Here is a 6195-nt window from a genome sequence, read left to right as displayed (position 1 = left end):
AGAGAGGTAATCCACTGGAGTCATTAGGTGATATTTCAGTTTTGATGAAAAGCTTTTACTGTGAAATACACACACACAGGGGCCTTGGTGTCTCTCACAAATTTCATGCTATGTTGATGTTCTTTCTTTGATTATACTTCTAATTCAGCAAATATACCAAAGGCAGCAAGGGAATTTTTCTGAAAGCCCCAAAACTGCTTGGCTCAATTTGTTCTTGAGACATAAATGTGAATTATTCATGCTTGTTCCTACCTGTGAGCTGGTTGGAGCTGATGGCAGGCTGGGAGTGCAGCTGTGCCAGCCTGGCAAAGTTACAGCAGCAGCAGGCAGCTGCCTCATTTTCTGGCTCCCAGCAGTATGTGGGTGAAGAAAAATAATGTTAGCGTTTGGCTAACATCACACGATGGCTTCCAAAATATCAGTTCAGCAGGCTTCTCTCATCCAACAAAAATGGGCTCTCACTGGGTATTAGCAGTAACACACACACCCCCACACCCATAATCAGTGGGTGTAAAATGTGAAAAGGACTTTTGCCAGGGAGCGTTCAGATCCAGAGCTGTGAATGGGAACTGCATGCTTGGAACGGAGGCATGAGAACACTCTTGCTGCTTGCATCCTTTTGTTCCTCTGACATTTTGGGATTTTGTGTGGGTGTGATGACACATTTCCCCTAAAGCCCGCAGAACCAAGTCACGGGTTTCAATGTAGGCTACTGGAGAAGGATCACCCCTCAGAAACACAGCTGTGGAGAAACAGAGAGCAAGCCCTGGTATGTGCTGGAAGGACTGAATTGTGCCCAGGCCCTGCTGGCTCGTTACACTCAAAGTGAAGGAAGCGGGGAAGCTCTTCAGCCCACTGCACTGCTCTTCCCCTGATACATCCCATTGCCACGGCTGCTGCCACTGCTGGCTGCTGAACAGCCCAGAGACGCCCTCTCCGATGTCTGAAGGACATGTGGAGACACACATTAGCACAGCTTATAGCTGTACAACTGCATTACCATTTGCACAAAAGCATGTTGCTTCTGGCTTGCACTGAGCCGTAGCATAAATGAAAATTGTCTCCAAACCACTGAAGAACGCTGGTCCAGGAGGATTTGTTTTGAGTGAGCCCCACTGACAGCAGCGTCACGCTATGGATGTGGCTTTGCGGACAACTTCAGAAATGGTGAGAGCAGGGAGATTGCAAAGGTAGACAGACACATAACAGTTTAGCTGAGAAGAAACTAAGCCAGGAGTCAGGGTGAGATTTGGGGATTGTAAGTCTGATAACCCAGTTTGGACCATTGTCCCAGGGAGGGTTGTGGAGCAGAGGGCAAGGAAGGGAGAGCATGATGCCATAGACTGTCACCCGAGTGATGTTAGTGCTGGAGCACTTTGTGAGTTCAGGGAAGGACAGTGAGAACGGGACGTTTTATCTATTATCTACTCATTACTATACCAGACTTTGCAAAGAGGTAAAGAAAGACACGTCTCAGTTACGGCAATATTTCCTGTTCTAACTGAACTCCAATTTAATACCATCAAAAAGTGAGTTAGGGGATTTGGGTGAGTCTCAATCATCAAGTGAGGAATTTCACATCTGAGATTGTCATCTGTCAATACCAGGTAGACTATAGATCTGCAAAAGAAGAAAGAAAAAATGCCGCCAGATGACCGCAGATGGAAAAAGAGTAGAATTCAGTTGCAGTGGACTGGGCTGCTGTATTTTAGGTTTGAAATCTGTTTTCTCTAAAAACTTCCTTAGCCTTATGGAAAGAGAAGTCTGCATCTTGTCCTTTCACGATGAAAAAGAAATTACTTTGGATTTAAAACCTCAAATAAAACATGTGAAAGGAACACAAATTTAGAGCAATATTGCTGTATTAAAAGAAAACTGAATCTGTTATGATGCAATTATATACCTGAAAGTTTTTTTAATCTTAGAACTGTTCTTCAACATACCATTCCCGGATACATATGATTGTACAGATATCCAGAGTTTTAAATATATAATCCCTGGTATATGAAAATAAACATAGACCTTTCTACATTTTAGGTTGTATTATGTTTTGCTTAGGCTGGCAGAGGAGAAAAAGAAAGGCAGAAAGAAGAAAATGGAGAAGAAGTGATTAAAAAACTGAAAATAAACCATTAAGAAAACAGTAAATAAAAGCCCCGTGACTTAGAGAAAAAATGAGAGTGGTGAGAGGGGAGAAAATCTTAATACAAAAACAATGGAATCCAAAGCTATGGAAGAGAGTCTTTTACAAGTTTTCTCCCTCTGACAGTTTTAAGGTAGAATGGCCTCTGTTTTCTTTCAGTAGAAATAGAAGATTCAGAAGTTGAATCTTCGTCAGTGACCCAAAGAGGGTGGTGGGCTCTGGAAAAGTTCAGCCTAAGGAGGGTCCTTCTGCCCTCTGGGAAAGCCTGCCTCCACAAAGGCATCGTGTCATGCTCATAAATCAGAATTATGCTTGCATTGATAAGAAATCCAGACTCAGGCTTCTAAATGTATGGAGAAAGAAGCAAACCATCTCTAACTCTGGTAGCAGTGATATAATGTAAATGTTTATGACTAGGATTAAGATACTTTAGTATTTATGGCCTAAGTACAGATACATTACCTACTCTCCAACCTACTGGACAGTAACTGCTGTTTTTGTTACCTGTTTGACTACTTTATTCTTGATCTCTGTCATAAACCTCAGATGTATGTCACCTAGAACTGTTCAGATGATAAATCTGCTTCCACTTCTCCTCTTCTAACACCTCCATCTTTACAGATATTCATTGCAATTACTAGTGAAGAGCTGTGCCAATATCTTTAGCAGTGAAGATTAATGCAAAGATGTTGCATAGCTTCTCATCAACATTTTAATCTGCCCAAATTACCCTTTATAGCCTGCCTAGTCGCCAGACCTCTGCCATTTTTTTCACAGGTTCATTGATTCAGATACATCTAAGTTATCTGGTAGTGTTTGTTTTTAAGCCTTATGCTATTTGCCATGCAAATCCAGCTTAATCCTTTTCTCTCCCAGATCCTACTCTAATTTACATTCTTGTTTATTGACTTCATCTGTGTCAAATTTCTAAGTTCTGAAGACTTTCTCTTTTCCTCAAAGAACTTTGGTGCTGTCTAGTTACACTGGTAAGTCTCTTGCCTCTCTTGTATCCTTTCTTATTTGGTGGTACATAAATTTTCTGAGTCTCAGTAGCCATCTTGTATAGCTAAATTCCTTTTTGGAGTTTTACTTCCTTTAAGTAATCAATTCTCAACCTTTTAGTGAAGGCTTCTCTTCATAAAATATTGTTCCTTTCAGAGTCCTTTTCTGAGTGTAAAACCTAACTATAACAGCTGTGCTAGACAGTTGCATGAGTCCTCTTCTTATATGAATTAGCTCTCATATATCTTAAGACTAAATCAAAACTATCTTCACCTTCTGCTGCAAAACTCTTCCAAATAGCATGTACTTAGAGCATTAAGAAATTGTGTGTTTACCTTTGGGGCCATTTGGGGAGACTGTAACAGCAGACCATAGAGCTCTGTTATGAAGCCAAAAAGCTTCTAGTTAAAAGGCCTACACCCCTATGTGATTGAAAAACACTGCCAATTTTGCTAACGAAGAAACTGATAGCAGTCTCACATTGTTCCCCACCATGTGGAGCCCATGCTGGAGGAAGACAAAATCCAGCTGACAGAAGAGAAGCGGTGGGACAAGAAATGTGATGTTGTTCTCTGTGCTCCGAGGCAAGCGTGCACACCCTCCACACCCTCTGTCTCTGCAGCTGTGAGCCTCCCCTTGGCTTCACGCTGTCCTTGTTCCTGCTCACCCCATCCACGGCAGCTTTGCCAGCAGAAGAGTTGCAGCAGCAGGTAAGCTGCTGGAGGGGCTGGTGGACCTCCTGCTGTGGGTAGGGGGGCTCTCTGACAGCAGCTTTCCCTCACCCTATCCATGAGTTAGTTGTCTGCTCTGTTTTCCTGAGTCATCTTCTGTTCCCCTTTGCTCACACACGTCAGCCCTGCCATGGCCTCCTGCTCCAGCCAGATCCTGTCTTGGTCACAGGCCACATCCCAGCAATCCCACTGGCTTCCCAAAATGCTTATGCTGAGTCTCCATGCCTGCATAGCTCTAGCTCCACACCCCACTGCCCCCCTAGGTTCCCTCACTCTCTTTTGGGCCTCTGTGTGCGTCCTGTCACAGCCCACATGGCCAAACACCACCCACATCCCACTCTGCCTTACAGCATCTGTGCCTACTGCCAGCTGCCACTGGGTTATCTCTTTTGAAACACCCGTGTACTTGACGTGCCAGGACTTAGCTGGCATTGTGATTACATGCAGCAATGAATTACAGCTGGCCATTATAATTGCAGATGAGCACACTCTTTCTGCAGAGGCTCTGTTTTCTTCAAGCAGTGATGGATGGAATTAAATCCTTCTGTCACCACCTTCTAGCTAGGAGGGAGGAGGCCTTGACATGTCTTCCACTGTGGTGGATTTGCATGCAGATCTGGCTGCATGTCAGAGGAAGATTGTGGAGGCCCTGGAGCTAATGGCCCTGTTAATTAATGGGAAATCTACCCCCTAAGTCTTCTATCTGGCTTCTTGCATTGCTACTGACAGACATGAGCCATAAGCTTGGGTTCCTCCCCAGAAATCCATCTAGGTGCTTTGTGAAACTAGCCCTGTTTTTCTTCCTTGTTGTGAGCAGATGATTTAGTCCAGTGGTGCACAGGAAAAGAGCAGGTGCGTTCAACCTGGTGTCCAGGTTTAGAAGTTAAATAACTCATTTTGCATCGCAGACCTCTTGGAGGCTGGGGTGGTTAAGAGCATGAATGAATCTCTACACAAATCTTGCTGGTTGCACTTAAATGTACCCCAATGGGCTGCATTTTTCTTGTAAACTTAATTGCCTGAGATTAGGGTCTATTTCCTGGCACTGCTGTTGAGGTTAGAAATTCTTTTGTACCTGAAAACCTTTTGCTTGGTGGTTCAAGTCCCACCTGCAGAGGGTCCGGGGCTAGTGGTGGCAGAAGCAGCTGCTCTTTGCACTGGTCCCGGAGGTGCCCTTCGCAGAGAAGAAACGATGCAGGTGGATTCAGAGGAGAAATCCCAGCACCAGGGACTATTTGGCCATTGGGAACCTGCTGGGATGCCTGTAGGTGGCAGGAAGCACCCACCCCGCTGCTGGGGTGATGCCGCAGACACTGCTTGCCACCGCAGGAGTTTATGAACTTGTAAGAAAATAAGTGAGGGTTATTCTGCGGTAGGAATTACATTTTAAGAGTTGCTTGTCCACCAGCAATCTCACTGATGGGGCCTCGACCACAGGATGTGTTTGCTCTGCACCACGGGCTTTCGGTTTCGTGCTAAGGTTAGCCACTAAGCCGTTCCCTTCCTTTCACCCTGGGTAATACCATCCAGGGTTTGCTTACCTATGTAGCAAGAAGAGGTTTACATGTTTTTGAAGCAATAAACTCAGGCTGTAGCAGGCAGTTATAATGAGCACCACATAAAACAGTTGGAATTTGGGTGCCTGCTCTGCTGGCATGCTAACAAAATGTTGGTATGAACTTTACTGGATTTGATTTTAAGGCACAAGTCAAAAGATTGGATTTTTTTTCCCCTGGCTGCGAATTCTTTACTTGTCTTTACCCCAATGCATGTTACCAATAAGCACCAGAACATGTCCTTCAAATGAGCCTGAACATTAGTTTGGAGAGTGTCAAAATGCTTAAGTGAATGTACTGGGTGTGTACTGATGTGGTTGGATCCAGCTGCTGTGACCAGAAGTGAAGACAAGGCTGCCTTTATACCCCAACTAACCTTCACCTGGGTAGGGACTGACAGAAACCCTTCACTCACATAGGTTTGTTTTCTGCCCTTTCTGTGTCTGCGTACACCAGTAGAGTATTCTCCCCAGGACAGGTCTCTTCACTGGATGCTTTGCATGTAGTCTCGACCTGTGCTTCAGCTTCTCCCTGAAGAACTCCCTGCCCTAGCAGGAAATACCAAGCAAATGATGCTGAGCTACGTGCTCTGAGGAGCTCTGCTTTACCTGCTTTATTTTTCTGCTGTAAATGTCCCTTTGGCCATTGGCTTTAAGTTCTCTTTTTTCCCCAGAGCATGACAAAGAGGACCTCAGAAGGCCTGTTGGCTTTGGCTCTGGCTCTGGGTATTTGGTGTGGACCAAGTTACACAATACAGTTCCAT

General features: G+C 44.6%; 1 long non-coding RNA gene across 8 annotated transcripts in view; it reads left to right on the top strand.

The window, feature by feature from the left end:
- The first annotated feature begins 257 nt into the window (after positions 1-257).
- Positions 258-6195, top strand: part of LOC110363009 (uncharacterized) — a 68046-nt gene continuing 62108 nt past the window's right edge. For 3 of the 8 annotated variants that reach the window (XR_010468946.1, XR_010468949.1, XR_010468945.1), the window contains exon 1: positions 258-3855. This is a non-coding gene — a long non-coding RNA (uncharacterized LOC110363009). The remainder of the gene's footprint in view (positions 3856-6195) is intronic. The other 5 variants (XR_010468944.1, XR_010468943.1, XR_010468950.1 and 2 more) reach the window with 3 other exon arrangements.

The sequence above is a fragment of the Columba livia genome, chromosome Z, assembly GCF_036013475.1.
Source record: "Columba livia isolate bColLiv1 breed racing homer chromosome Z, bColLiv1.pat.W.v2, whole genome shotgun sequence".
NCBI lineage: Eukaryota > Metazoa > Chordata > Aves > Columbiformes > Columbidae > Columba > Columba livia.
This window is presented reverse-complemented; position numbering and strand designations above follow the sequence as displayed.